Source organism: Lathyrus oleraceus, chromosome 2 (assembly GCF_024323335.1).
Source record: "Lathyrus oleraceus cultivar Zhongwan6 chromosome 2, CAAS_Psat_ZW6_1.0, whole genome shotgun sequence".
NCBI classification, from domain to species: Eukaryota; Viridiplantae; Streptophyta; class Magnoliopsida; order Fabales; family Fabaceae; genus Lathyrus; species Lathyrus oleraceus.
Window position 1 is genome coordinate 169,304,509 of NC_066580.1, and position 16,453 is coordinate 169,320,961.

Genomic DNA, 16,453 nt, shown 5'->3' on the forward strand with positions numbered 1-16,453 from the left:
GGCGACATGTCAGAGGGTAAACCTTCACAAAAGAAGGTAGCATGTGTATCTCTTCCTCAGAAGACACCTATAACGACCTCCATTGGCCTCGGCCAGAGTCTAAGGTAACACATGAACAGAAGATAATCCTAAGGACCTCATCCCGGATATAATCCTCAACTCCATCTCCATTTGAACCCCAGAAAATACCTCAGCATTTCCTTTTCTCCATTTGAACCCCGAAATCGCGCTGATCGCGTAACGTCCTCTGATTTTATTTCCATCTCTGACCGACGGAAAAATTTCCTCCAATATCGCACTACTGGGGAACATTGTTGATCTGACGTCATGATGCCAAACTCCTCAGAGTAACATCTTCACCACTCTGTGCAACAAAACTTCCAGCGGTAACCACGGCTTGAGTCGCGCTGATCGCGTCATACTTCCATCTCCGCACGACGGAAACAAACTCCTCCAGTATCGCACTACTGGGGAAATACCTTTGACCAAATCATGAGGCTAAACTCCTTGGAGTAACACCTTCACTGTCTGGCCAAAACCACTTCTCAAACAGTAACCATAGCTTGAGACTAGCTTATGCTTGCAATGATGCATGATTGATTTTTTTTCTGCGTAATGCTCCATAATTATGGAAATGCTACGCGATTATTTATTTTTCTATGCAATATGCCATGCTATTCTTTCATGATGAATGCATAAAAAATAAAAACATCCCCCTCAAGGGACTCCTCTGAGGAGCTCGAGACACTCTGCTGAAGAACTCGTCAATCTCCGATTTCCACCCTGCTGGGGAATAACACTGCTGCTGGGAAAAGGTAACCCTTGCTGGGGAAGAACCTCCTTTGCACCCAATCCGCTCGAGAAACTGCTGGGAATAAGCACCACCACCACTCTGTGGGGATACACCAGTCTTTGACTTGCTGGGGATATCAATCCTGATTCTGCTCCAGGAAACCCTCACTGATACCTGACGACTTCACTAGGGAAATACTCACAGATACTCCGCTGAGGAAATAGCAACCTCCAGGCTCATCTGGGCATGCATCACTCTATCACCTGCTGGGCAACCATCCTGACCCTGCTAGGGAAAACGAGTGCTACGCCGCTGGGGACAACCCATGCAATCCACACGTAGGATACACTCAGCTGGGGATGCAGATATCAGTCTGCTACGGAAAATTATCCGATCCACTGGTAGGATGAACACTGCTGGAGATATATTTCATTGAAACCCGCTCCACTCGGGGAATAGCAACCTTCAGGCCTGGCCGCTGAGGAAACACCATCGTAAACCCGCCGGGGATAACCATCCTGACTCGGCTGGAGAAATCCACAGACCTGGGATCTGCTGGGGAGCTAGTCCTATGATTCTGCTCGGGGACCTAGCTGGGAAATGAGAAAAGTTGGTATAGAACACCCATCGACTCGTCGAACCACGGTATCTACCTCCAATACTCATATCAGCTTTCCACTTTTGAGAATTCCCAGACTCGTCTGGACCTTTTCTGCTCCATCATCTTATATTCCAAGTCGCTCCGCGCTCGACGAGAGATGTACTCCTGGGACTAATACAGAAATTCGATTTTTCGACTTTGAAGAGTCTTCTTGATTAATTTCAATGGTCGTCGGACGTCCCAACGCCTCTTCATTCTTTCCTTCCTATATTAGTTCCTGAGCGAACTCTCTGGGGATCTGTTACAAAGCTTCCGCCTCACAACCTGCAAATGAGTGAAAACATCCAACAGCTCCTGCAAAACAGATCGTTAGATAAAACCGTGCCCCAGGCGTGTCAAGATTTCAACACTTGGGTCACTCAACCTTCCAAATAAGATTTCAAGCTTTCAATCCTATAAACATGCATTGGAAGGAACCTGTATGCATAAAAATGCAAAATTCTTTATCAAAATAATCGGACGTTTTTGCAATCAAAGCGGTAATGAAAAACAAAAACAAAATTATTTGACTGAATGTGCATTTTATTGATTGGAAAAGTGTGGCTCAAATGAGCAATACAAAAAGAAGCAATTCCTGAAAAGAGGTAATTGCTCTCAAAAGGAAAAATCTATCCTAATGGCAATGTGAAACCCGTAATCTCATCAAGTTCCAACTCGGTTACACCCCATATGTCCTCAGACTCTCCATGCATTCTGCCTTCTGAACAAGACGATTCCGACTGATCCCTACCGGGTATTATCCATGATGCTTTAACCAAAGCGCAAACGATCATGCTAGACGCAGTTGTTCGTTTCAATCCCTCTTTTGCCTGGACCGCCCTTTCGGGTTTTCAGTCCACCAGGATACCCATTTTTGCCCAAGTCGCCTTTTCAGGTTTTCGACTTGCCGGGTGTACAATTTTTTCATTTTATATCCCTAATTTTTGCCCGAACCTTTTCTTTCTGTTTTTTTGGTTCGCCGGGATGCCCATTTTTGCCTGGATTATTTTATTCCTCTCGTCCAGCGGGTCAATTTATACGAAGTATTTTTTAACTGCGTCCGCATTCACAGGGGATGGAAAATCCTCGCCATCCATGGTCGTTAACAACAAGGCTCCGCCAGAGAAAACCTTCTTGACCACGAATGGACCCTCATAATTCGGCGTCCATTTGCCCCTTCGATCGTTTTGAGGAGGAAGGATCCTTTTCAGCACCATATCACCCACGTGATATACCCGAGGTCGTACCTTCTTGTCAAAAGCACGCTTCATCCTTTGCTGGTACAACTGCCCATGACAAATAGCTGCTAGCCTCTTTTCCTCAATCAGGCTCAACTCTTCATATCGGGTCCTTACCCATTCAGCCTCTTGCAACTTCACGTCCATCAGGACTCTCAAAGAGGGAATCTGAACCTCAACGGGTAACACAGCCTCCATCCCATATACCAATGAGAAAGGAGTTGCCCCAGTAGACGTGCGTACCGACGTTCGATACCCATGCAATGCAAATGGCAACATCTCATGCCAATCCTTGTAGGTTACCACCATTTTCTGCACAATCTTCTTTATATTCTTGTTGGCTGCCTCAACCGCCCCATTCATCTTCGGACGATAGGGAGAAGAATTGTGATGCTCGATCTTGAATTCCCGGCACAGCTCTGCCATCATCTTATTATTCAAATTAGAACCATTATCAGTAATGATTCTCTCGGGAACCCCATATCTGCAAATGATGTCTCTCTTGAGAAATCTGGCTACGACCTGCTTTGTCACATTTGTATAAGAGGCTGCTTCTACCCACTTGGTGAAGTAATCAATAGCCACTAATATGAACCTGTGCCCATTCGAAGCTGTAGGCTCAATCTTCCCAATCATATCAATGCCCCACATAGCAAACGGCCATGGAGACGACATCAAGCTCAACGGATTTGGAGGCACATGCACCTTGTCAGCATAAATCTGGCATTTATGACACTTCCGCACGAAATTGAAACATTGGGCCTCCATTGTCATCCAGTAATAACCTGCCCTTAGCAGCTTCTTTACCATTGCATTCCCACTGGCATGGGTACCGAACGACCCCTCATGAACCTCTTTCATCAATTGGCTTGCTTCTGCATCATCAACACATCTGAGCAAAACCCAATCAAAATTCCTTTTGTACAAAACCCCATCCTTATTCAGGTAAAACACCATGGCTAACCTCCTCAGAGTCTTTCTATCTTTCTTAGATGCTCCCTCAGGATACTCTTGAGTCTCTAGATAGCGTTTGATATCATAATACCACGGCTTCTCATCATCAGGTGCTGTATCAACAGCAAACACATAAGCCGGCCTATCCAAACGTCCCACTTCAACACTGGGGAACTGATTCCACCTCTGCACCTTAATCAAGGCAGCCAGAGTAGCCAAAGCATCTGCCAAAGGATTCTCCTCTCTGGGCACATGATGCAACTTCACCTTGGTGAAAAACGTCAACAATCTCCTCGTATAATCTCGATACGGAACCAAATGAGACTGATGCGTATACCATTTTCCGTTAACCTGATTTATCACCAGAGCTGAATCTCCATATATGACAAGGTTCTTGATTCTCAAATCAATCGCCTCTTCAATCCCCATTATGCAAGCTTCATATTCAGCTACGTTGTTGGTGCACTCAAATGTTAGCCGAGCAGCAAAAGGAATATGGGATCCTTTCGGCGTAACCAAAACAGCACCAACACCGCTTCCATTCACGTTAACGGCCCCATCAAACATCAGAATCCATTCGGATTCAGGGTCAGGCCCCTCCTCCGGGATTGGTTCCTCGCAATCTTTCGATTTGAGAAACATGATGTCCTCATCAGGGAATTCAAACTTCATTGGTTGATAATCATCAATGGGTTGCTGAGCGAGGTAATCAGACAATACACTCCCCTTAATCGCTTTCTGAGAGGTATACTGTATATCATACTCAGTCAAAATCATTTGCCACCTCGCAACCCGTCCGGTCAATGCTGGCTTCTCAAAAATGTACTTGATTGGATCCATCTTGGAAATCAATAAAGTGGTATAAACCAGCATGTACTGCCTTAGTCGGCGAGCAGCCCAGACCAAAGCACAGCAAGTTTTCTCGAGCAGTGAATATCTTGTTTCACAGTCGGTAAACTTTTTGCTAAGATAGTATATGGCATGCTCTTTTCGACCAGACTCGTCATGCTGCCCCAATACACACCCCATAGACCCCTCGAGGACTGTCAGGTACAGAATTAATGGTCTTCCCTCCACAGGAGGCATCAGAATCGGAGGCTCCTGCAAATATTCTTTTATTTTTTCAAATGCCGCTTGGCAATCATCATTCCACCTGACCGTTTGATCTTTCTTTAACAACTTGAATATCGGTTCACACGTGGCCGTTAGATGAGATATGAACCGTGAAATGTAGTTCAATCTACCTAAGAAACCACGAACCTCTTTCTCTGTTCTCGGTTCAGGCATTTCTTTTATCGCTTTTACTTTTGCAGGATCAACCTCAATTCCTTTCTCACTCACGATAAACCCCAGCAATTTACCAGACCGCACTCCGAACGTGCACTTGTTCGGATTCAACCTCAGTCTAAACTGTCTCAGCCGGTCGAACAACTTGGCCAAATCTACCAAATGCCCCTCTTCTGCCTGGGACTTTGCTATCATGTCATCAACATAGCATTCAATTTCATGATGAATCATATCATGAAACAAAGTCACCATGGCCCTCTGATAAGTAGCACCGGCGTTCTTGAGACCAAATGGCATCACCTTATAACAAAAAGTACCCCACGGTGTAATGAACGTTGTTTTCTCCATATCATCTGGCGACATTTTGATTTGATTATAGCCAGAAAAGCCATCCATGAAGGAAAACACCGAGAATTGAGCCGTATTATCTACCAACACGTCAATGTGAGGTAGCGGAAAATCATCCTTCGGACTAGCTCTGTTCAGATCTCGGTAGTCCACACACATTCTCACTTTACCATCTTTCTTCGGGACTGGCACGATGTTCGCAACCCATGGCGGATAATTAGTGACAGCAAGGAAACCAGCATCCCACTGCTTCTGCACTTCTTCCTTAATTTTCATTGCCATGTCAGGTCGAGTTCTGCGCAACTTCTGCTTCACGGGAGGACAATCTGTTCTCAACGGTAGCTTGTGCACAACGATATCGGTATCCAACCCTGGCATATCTTGATAAGACCAGGCAAAGATGTCGACATACTCCTTCAACAATACTACCATCCTGCTCTTGACACTTTCCTCCAAAGCAGCCCCGATTTTCACTTCCTTCTTCATCTCGTCGGTACCCAGATTCACCACCTCAATCGGCTCTTCATGCGGCTGAATCACCTTCTCCTCTTGTTTCAACAACCTGGCTAATTCCCCTGGCAATTCACAATCTTCTTCGTCCTCTTCTTCAGCAAGATAGATCGGATTGTCAAAGTCATACAAGGGTGTAACAGGATTGTTATCAATGAGATCCAGGGAAGAATCGCATCTGCATGAATGTTGATTCATGCATTGCTTTAGAACCGGTGTGAGAAAAAAAAAGAAAAATGAAAAACATTGCCATTTTTATTTGTTTTTATTTTTAAACTGCAAAAATAAATGAAAAACAGGGAACACCGCTTTTAATTGGAAAACATCCTTTTATTCATGATGCAAAATCTTGCAAATTTAAACACGAGGTGGCCCTTACAATGAACCATTACGTGTCGGGCAACACGTATGGCTTTCATGCATATAAAAATGAAAACAAGAAAAATATTACTCTTCAAGGAGAGTGACCCGGATGATCTCTTCAGCCTTCCAGTTCTGGATCCCCATCCCTGGTGCGCACGGCTTTATCCATTGGTCAATGTCGCAGTCACTATCAGTATCTTCACCCATCATACAGATGTGATCCGGATCCAGCATCCCGGCACTTGTGAAGGTGACCGATGTACGACGTCCTCTTCCTCGCCCTGAGCCTCGGCCAGGTTGATATCCAACCCCAAATCTGTCTTTCTTCTCAGGGACCTCCATCATTCTTCCCCAACCAGGAGCTTCTCCATTTTTAACTACCTCAGCAGCCTGTTTGTAGGAAGCGATGGATGGTTTCTTCTCTTCCTTCGCAAACAGAGCATTCTCCACCTTAACGGTTTCGAAAGCCTGGCTAGGCGTCTCCCAGATCTCACCATCCATCTCCACATATTTAAACGAGGACAGGTGGCTGACAAATATGTCCTCTTCTCCACAAACAGTGACAACCTGACCTTCCCAGATATACTTCAGTTTCTGGTGCAAAGTCGAAGTAACTGCTCCCGCAGCATGAATCCATGGGCGAACCAACAGGCAACTGTATGCCGGCTGAATGTCCATGACATAGAAAGTCGACTTGAACACCTCAGGTCCAATCTTCACCGGCAATTCAACTTCCCCAAATACAACCCTTTTAGACCCATCAAATGCCCGCACAATCAGATCAGTCGGGGTCAAAATCAGCCCATCACAGTTAAGCTTAGCCAGAGCCTTTTTTGGTTGACTGAACCATGTTCTGATGAATTCCAAACCCTAATCACTTGAGACATTGATTCCAAATGATGTCACAACTTATATGAACTCTTGATGAATGATCATGGTGCCCAAATTCTTCAAGAATGGCCACCATCTACTGTTTACTGGATGAATTGACTGTTTGACTGATGATTGCTTCAGCTGCAAGTAACAAGGTTAGATGACAATATTTTTGTACTTTTTGGTTAGTAAACATATGAAAAGCAATGATATACAAATGCAGTACATGCTTGGTGATCAAGAACCAACTCACAAGGCAACCTACCCACTAGGAGGGAAGCTAGGGCATGCAATGATCCTTGAGGCCATGATATGATATGATATGGGCCATGAGGGATCTTAGGGCCAAAATTGGGGTCTTACAGTTCTTAACCGAGACTCCATGCTTGTCACTTGCAACAAACCCTTGATTCATGGTTGATCCGTTCTTGTATCCTTAATATCAATGGAACTTGGGTGTTGATAAGGTATAAACCATAATCTACCAAAATGGATGATTGATATTAAGGATAACATGATCTATCCCATGACCTTTGTTTGGTGTGATTTTCTTGATGCTTGAGTGTGATTGTTGCATTCATGCATTCATGCACCCATTTGCATCCATATCATCAACAATGGGAAAATTTTCAAGGAACTTAAGAGGTCTATTTGCAAATTTTCAGACATGGAAAGACAAAGAAGGAATACAAAGAAGTACAGTTTCAGACAACCCGACTTGAAAGAGTTAAGGAATTTGGCATCCTATGTAGTAGATCCCTTGGGTTTCAAGGCTCGTTTTGGGAAGCTTCATTCTGTTTTGACTACTCAAGTGGACGAAGGATTGATGAGTGTATTGGTGCAATTTTATGATCCCTTGTACCGTTGCTTCACATTTCCGGATTTCCAGCTTTTGCCTACGCTTGAGGAGTATGCCTACCTTATGGGTATACCCATTCTAGACTAGTTGCCGTTCAATGGCTTAGAGAGTGTTCCTACTTCTCAAGAGATAGCTGATATGTTGCATATAGATGAATCTTTGGTTGGTGCTCATATGACTACCAAAGGTGGAATTCAAGGTCTCCCTTCTGAGTTCCTCATTGCTCAAGCTACTATGTATGGGAAGGCCATGAGTGAGGACGCCTTTGAGGCCATATTTGTACTTCTCATCTATGGGCTAGTGTTATTCCCCAACATCGACAAGTTTGTGGATGTGAATGCTATTAGGATTTTATCTACTCTTAATCCCGTTCCGACTCTGTTGGGTGACACTTACTTTTCTTTGCATATGAGGAATGCAAAGGGCGGTGGTACCATTGTATGTTGTTTTCCTCTGTTGTACAAGTGGTTTATTTCGCACTTGCCACAGACAGTCACCTTCAAGGAGAACAAAGGATGTCTACGGTGGTCCACGAGACTTATGTCTCTCACTAATGATGATATCTTTTGGTACAACCGTGTATATGACGGTGTGCAGATCATTGATTCTTATGGTGAATTCTCCAATGTGCCTCTTCTTGGTACATGTGGTGGGATTAACTACAACCCTATTTTGGCACGTCGTCAGCTTGGGTTCCCCCTAAAGGATAAATTTAATAACATTCTGTTAGAGGGTGTGTTCTTTCAGGAGGGTAAAGATCCCTAAGGCTTGAAGGGCAGGATGGTCCGCGCTTGGCGCAAGATCCATAGGAAAGGAAGGAAGGAGCTAGGTCCAAAGAACTGTATCTCTTTGGAGCCTTACACTTCTTGGGTTAGGAGGAGAGCTTCCGAGTACCTCACACCTTATGAGTATCCAAGACCTACACCTTTGGTTGTGGCCGGGCCTTCAACCTTCCCTGACCAAGGAGTAGAGGAGTTGAGAGACGAGGATCGTTCACGTGATTGGATCTGTGAATGAGAGGAGTTTCTTCAGCAGATCAGGGAGAAGGATGCTTTGATAGAGTTCCTCGAGCACCAGGTTATTGATGATCCTGATGATGCGTGGACTTCTCTACTTCCTCAGTCTTCCAAGTTTTGGAAAAGGAAGTACGATCAACTCGCCAAAGAGAAGGCAGACATGGAGGCAGCCTACGAGAGGGAGGTGAAGAGGCTTCGTGCAGCTTATCTTCCGGTCTCCAGAGCTTTAGATGATTGCTTCTAGGGTTCAATAAGATGTTCATTTTCCTTCTCTCTTGTATTGTATTTGGTTACCAAGACTGTACTTCTTTGGTGTAAAATTTTTTCCAAATATTATTTGATGTGATATTTCCATATGTAATAAATGTTTAATATTTCCAATATTTGCAAATAGGACTCTAAAGTTCCTCTAATATAAAAATTAAATCATATGCATTGCATGCATCATGTGCATAAGCAGGTTTTGCCCCAGGCTTCTTGTTCTATGGTCTAACTCTGTGTTCTTCATTTATTTTGAAGACAAGCTGACTCACCGGTACTACACCCGAGCCAACGCATCAAGACTAATGGATCATTTGGAACAAGAGAACTGTGAGCTTAAGGAGGAAGTAGCCAGATTGACTGCCCTGATGGAGTCATTCATGGCTGCCCAGAACCAGTTGTCTCCGACACCTTCAACTCCTCCCCAGAGGACAGTCATCTCTAAGATTGTCTCTTCAACCGTGCCTGTGGCCAGCGCCCACTTTGCTCCAACAACCATGCCAGCTGGATTTCCGTGGGGGATGCCTCCCAACTTCATGCCTGAGGGTCCTGCACCCACTTTTGCTTCTCTGCCGGCATCTAGCCCGGTCCTAGTTGTTCCTCCTCCTGTCGGGCATACTATGCCTAGAGTAGACGACACCATCTATCATTCTGAGCCGTCTGAGGGCCCAGATGTCTATGAAAAGATGGATGCTATGAATGATCAATTTCTTGAGCTCCGCAAGGAATTGAAAACTCTTCGAGGAAAGGATCTTTTCGGCAAGTTTGCTACTGAACTCTGTTTAGTCCCTAACGTGAAAATCCCTGTAAAGTTCAAGGTTCCTGACTTTGAAAAGTACAAGAGGAATACTTGCCTTCTCAGCCACCTGGTCATGTATGCCAGGAAAATGTCGACTCAGACCGACAATGACCAACTTCTCATTCACTACTTCCAGGACAGTTTGTCCGGTGCTGCCCTAAGGTGGTACATGGGCTTGGATAGAGCGAACATCTGATCCTTCAATGACCTTGGCGAGGCCTTCGTCAAGCAGTACAAGTATAACGTGGATATGACTCCTGATAGGGATCAATTGAGAGACATGTCCCAGAAGGACAAAGAAACTTTTAAAGAATACGCCCAGAGGTGGCGAGAGGTAGCAGCACAGATTGTGCCCCCGCTGGAGGAGAAAGAGATGACCAAGATCTTTCTGAAGACCTTGAGTTCTTTTTATTACGAGCCGATGATTGCCAGCGCTCCTTCTGACTTCACCGAGATGGTGAACATGGGGATGCGTCTGGAAGAAGGCGTCAGGGAAGGGCGCCTGACCAGAGAAGAAGGCTCTTCTGCCAAACGGCATGGGACGTTTGGAAAGAAGAAAGATGGTGAGGCACATGCTGTGACCTCCCATGTTAAACCAAGAAGACCCTTTGTGAGGAGGAAGACCATGCGTCCTGCCGGTAACCAGCATCAGGTGGCTCACAGAGCACCTATTTTCAGAGATAATCAGCAGTATCAACATCACAACAATAATCAGCAACAATCACATCCGCAATATCAACAACAGCAGCACCGTCCTCAACAGCAGGCCAACCAGCCTCGAAACAGTAATCAAGCCAGTACAAGTTACGAGAGGAAGAGGGTCACCTTCGATCCTATCCCTATGACATATGCAGAATTATATCCCTCTTTGATATAGAGGAAGTTGATTACTCCACGAGACCCACCGACTATACCTACCACCCCCCAGTGGTGGTATAAGCCCGAATTACATTGTGTTTATCATTCCGGTGCTCCCGGACACGACGTGGAAAACTGCTACCCACTAAAGACAAAGGTTCAAGACCTTGTGAGATGTGGTATTTTGTGTTTCAGGGACGTAGGTCCTAATGTAAAGAAGAACCCATTTCCCGAGCATGGGAAGTCTGTCAACATGGTCCAGGGCTGTCCTGGTAAGTACAAAGTCAAATATGTCAGCCATATTCGACAATCTCTGGTCGAGATGCATAGATTGCTGTGTGAGTACAGTCATTATGAGCACGACCACGATAGATGTCGAGTTTGCACTGTCAATCAAAGAGGTTGTCGCCAAGTTCACAAAGATGTTCAAGAAATGCTGGATGAAGGAGTCATTGAGATACTTCAGAACAGAAATGTTGACGAAGATGCTGATGAAGTCAATGTAATTTCTCCAGTATTCCGGATCCCTGAGCCTGTTATTATCAAGTATGATGGTAGCAAGCAAAAGGCTTCTCCTGCTTTGACCATTAAACCAACTGGCCCTGTGTCATATTCTTCTGAGAAGGCGGTCCCCTATCGCTACAATGCTGTAGCATTAGAGGATGGGAAAGAGGTGCCCCTGCCCTCTACATCTGTTGTTAATATTGCCGATGTCAACAGCTTGACCCGTAGCGGTCGTGTTTTCTCGGCTCCGCCGAAACCTCAAGCTGATGTTCGAAGGTCTGATGCTGCTGATCATGCTGAACGCCCGGTTGGGAATGCTGTGAACGCTCCGAATCCGGCACTTGTTGCCAAACCTACCTCTACGTTGAGAACTCCTGTCTCTGTTGGCCAGAGTGGCAATGCGAAGGAAGACTGTGATGAGATGCTGAGGCTCATCAAAAGAAGTGAGTACAACGTGGTAGATCAGCTTCTACAGACGCCATCCAAGATCTCTGTACTATCCTTGCTGATGAATTCAGAACCATACCGAGAAGCTCTGCAGAAGGTGTTCGATGTGGCGTATGTGGATCACGATGTTACATTAGAGCAATTCGACAGTATTGTTGCAAACATCACCGCTTGTAACAATTTAAGTTTTTGTGATGCTGATCTCCCTGAAGAGGGAAGATACCACAACTTGGCATTACACGTATCTATGAGCTGCAAAGACGATGCCATGTCCAATGTGCTGGTGGACACTGGGTCATCATTGAATGTGTTGCCAAAGTCCACTCTTGAAAAATTGTCATATCAGGGGCCTCCCATGAGGCAGAGTGGAGTGGTGGTGAAAGCTTTCGATGGGTCCCATAAAACTGTGATTGGAGAGGTTGAGGTCCCAGTCAAGATTTGACCAAGTGATTTCCAGATCACCTTCCAGGTCATGGACATTCACCCATCGTATAGCTGTCTGTTGGGCAGACCATGGATTCACGAGGCAGGCGCCGTGACATCCACCCTACACCAGAAATTGAAGTTTGTCAAAAACAAGAAGCTGGTGGTGGTAGGGGGAGAAAAGGCTCTCCTGGTTATCCATTTGTCTTCCTTTTCTTACATAGATGCTGAGGATGAAGTTGGAACTCCGTTTCAAGCTTTATCTATCGCTGAGCCTATTAAGAAAGGAACTTCTTCATTTGTGTCCTATAAAGATGCTAAGTTGGCCATTCAGCATGGTACAACTGCTGGATTGGGGAAAATGATTAAGCTAGAAGACAACAAATCCCGGGCTGGCATAGGGTATTCTTCTGGTGTCTTCAACAAGCAAGGGCTGTTCAAGAGTGTTGGATTCATCCACACCGGACAAGATGAGGAAGCTTCCTCCATTGTGGAAGAGGATGCAGAGGATTCTGGCAACTTTGTCATCCCTGGAGGGGTCTGCAATAATTGGGTCGTTGTTGATGTTCCAACAGTTATCCATAAGTCAAAGTAATGTTCATTGTGTTTAAAAACCCTCCTCCCATGCCAAAAGGAGAAGTGATGACATTGTTAAATGTTTGTTTTTCCAATTATTTTCCCTTTTCTCTTTTGCATGAAATTGGTGATCACATAAAACCCTAATAGAATAAAATCAATCTTTTCATCTGCATAATGATTTGCCTTGTTTGAATTCTAAAATCTCTTTATATCCAAAATCATTATGCAGGTTGATCAAACCCATTGAACATAATGATCCAACACCATCTCCCAACTTTGAATTCCCTGTATTTGAGGCAGAAGAAGATGATGTTGAAGAGATTCCTGACGAGATTACCCGTCTACTTGAGCATGAAGAGAAGATCATTCAGCCGCATCTTGAGAATCTGGAAACAGTCAACTTGGGGTCTGAAGATTGTGTGCGAGAAGTGAAGATTGGGGCACTCCTGGAAGAATCTGTTAAGAAGAGGTTGATTGAGTTGCTACGAGAATACGTCGACGTCTTTGCTTGGTCATATGAAGACATGCCTGGTCTGGATACTGATATCGTGCAACACTTCTTGCCATTGAAGTCTGAGTGTGTGCCTATGAAGCAGAAGCTCAGAAGAACTCATCCTGACATGGCAGTGAATATCAAAGAAGAAGTTCAGAAGCAAATTGATGCGGGGTTTTTGATGACTTCTACATATCCTCAATGGGTGGCCAATATTGTGCCCGTGCCTAAGAAAGATAGATTAGAAGGACCAAACCTCTAAACTCACTCTTGTCCATTCTTGATTTGCTTCATAAAACTCTTTGATGTGTGTGCTTTTGTGCTAGGGAATCCTATGTGAGCTCAAATTGAAGAACCATTGCCATGTTCATCCAAAGTGAAAGACACAAGAGCCATTGGGGATCTTCTAAGAGCTTGTTTGATTATGTTGATTGCTTGAGCTTATTACTTATTTTGCTTGCATATTCCAAAGGATGGGAGCTACTTGGATCATCAATATGATCTCAAGAGAGGAACTCCATTTGTGGTCTTGTTTCTTATCCCTCATCTCTTGTATGATTAGGACCTTAGCCATTCTTCTTCTTCCCTCCACTCTAACCCAAGCCAAAACTTTTGTGCAAACATTTAACACTTCTTTTCAAACAATAGAAACCTAAGCCTTATGCTTTTGATTTTCAAACTTTCTTTTCATAACACTTATTTTGAATTGAACTTCTAAGTCAACTTTCACCGTATTTTGTACATACTTTTCATTGGTAAATATAACCCATTTAAATACTTTTTTGTGGTTGCAATGGCCACTCTCTTAATCAAAAATTTTTATAACCTTTAGTTATTAGGTTTGAGTTATCCTTCAGGTAGATGTAATACTCACCTATGTCCTTAGTGATGGACAATGAGTCTTCCATGCTTATTATAGGGTTAACCCCTCACTAGCGTGTTGAAGTTATCCTCACATGGTGGATTTGTGGTTTTAGGTTGAGTTTTCTCCCTTGGATAACAAAAGACCTTAAGGCTTTTGGACCAATCAATTCACCAACTTATTTTGAGATTTTTACCCTAAACTACGAGGTTTTGATCCTAATATTTTTTAAGATGGTACGTAGGCAATGGGTTTATCCATCCAAACACAAAATTGTAAATAACTTGTATATTCTCTTCTCATCTCTTCAATCATGTTTGCACAAATAAACTTTCACAAAATACCAACCTTACAACAAATGTGAAAAGGGCTCCCTAGGAGTACCTAGGATGTTTTGGGTGCTTAAAACCTTCCCATTGCATAACCAACCCCTTTACCCCGATCTCTGACATTTTTACTAGTTTTTTATTCGATAAAACTTTTAGGTTTTTGTTCGCTTTCTAACCATTCCTTTGGATAAATAGAAGTGCGGTGGCGACTCGACTTGTATGGTTTACCTTGGATTTAGTCAATATCTCTAATGGTAACGAATACCCCGCTACACAAGTCTTCTTTATATATGCAATGAAGAGATCTGTTGGAGGGTATAACTGAAATACCAAAATGCAATTGTATTCTTGCATAATGGTTTTTGAAAATGGGAGAAAAAATGGTACAATAGTACAATCCTTAGCCAATTAAACTAGTGTAGTGGAAGGAATATTTGATCTTGTACTGTGTACTATTTTTCTCACATAAAACCTTTTGATCTTATCTTCAATATTCAGAGGCTTTTGATAAGTTGGTGATGAAGCATGCATAAGAGAAGAGTAAGAGTATGGTTGACAAAATCATCATAAACTTGGTTTTCAGAGTCTTGATCCAGTTCATCAGAACCTGGTATTGAGATTCTGGTGACACAATTCATATGAACTAGATCAAGACTCTAAAGACCAAGTTTCGGAAGATTCTCTCAATCAAACTCTTGCTCTTCTTTTATGCACGCTTAATCACCTCTCTATTAGAAGTCCTTGAATATTAAAGATAAGATCTAAAAGGTTTTACGTGAGAAAATAGTACACGGTACAAGATCAAATATTCCTTCCACTACACTGATTTTGTGGGATAAGGACTGTACTATTGTATCATTTTGTCTCCCATTTTCATATTCCGTTATGCAAGGATACAACTTCATTTTAGTACTCCAATTCTACTCTCCAACAAATCTCTTCATTGCCTATTATAAATAAGACTTGGAAGAATGGAACAATGTTACACTCTAAGAGATTATCATATACGTGAGCAGTGCATTTTGTGAAATATTTGAGAAAAGAAACACACACACAAAGAACTTTTGTTCATATTATTCATAGAATATATTTTGTGTGATATACTTGTAATTCATTTTGTGTATTCAGCTTTCTTAGAAGCAGTTTGTAAACACACTTTGTATCTCAATTCTTATGATTGTATTTCCTTGAGTAACTACGGTTTAGTCAAAATTACTCAATAAGACATTGAAAATTGGTCTGTTGTAATCAAGTTTGATTATAGTGGATTAAGTTCTTGTGATAAGGCGAAATCACCTTGGCAGGTGGACTAGAGGTAACTTTGTTAACAATGATTCAGGATAAAAATAATTATGTTAATTATTTTTGTTCTTAGCTTTCTGTTAGTATCTTAGGGTTGCAAAATTTTTATTTTTTGAAATACAATTCAAACCCATATTTCTTGTGTTTCCATTACCTTCACTAAGAGTTGTCAGTACATATCTTTTTGGGGGAGAAAGTCAAGAGACGCAACCTAGGGCTTGAGGAAGAAGGAAGAGATCATCATTGTCGTATAGCTTAGAGTTGCTGCTAGAAATCCGAGGTAGGGGGTTACTTTAAATATCATGTCAATTGCATGATGAGTAGGGAGAAGTCCTTAATCTCCATTAGGTTTTCTCTATTTTCCTACTTTGATTGAATGTTTGATGATACGGATGAAATCATTGTAATAATATGATATAATTGTTGTAATTTATGAAATTCGTGTACTAATTTGCCATGAAAATTAGGTCTTTGAAATCATAATTGTGGTAATAGTTGTTTTCATATGTTTGGCATGAATATGTTGAATAAAGTGTTAAAAGTTGTGATTAATTGATTAATTTGAGTAATAATCGATTGGTATGTGATATTGTGATGATAACATGTTTTTTCTTTACTATCTATGATCGTTTGGAGGGTCTGGAGCAAAAAATTGGAGTTCTGAACTGAACTCCATAACATAAAATAAATTTTGCTGTTATTAGTAGGGTGACTA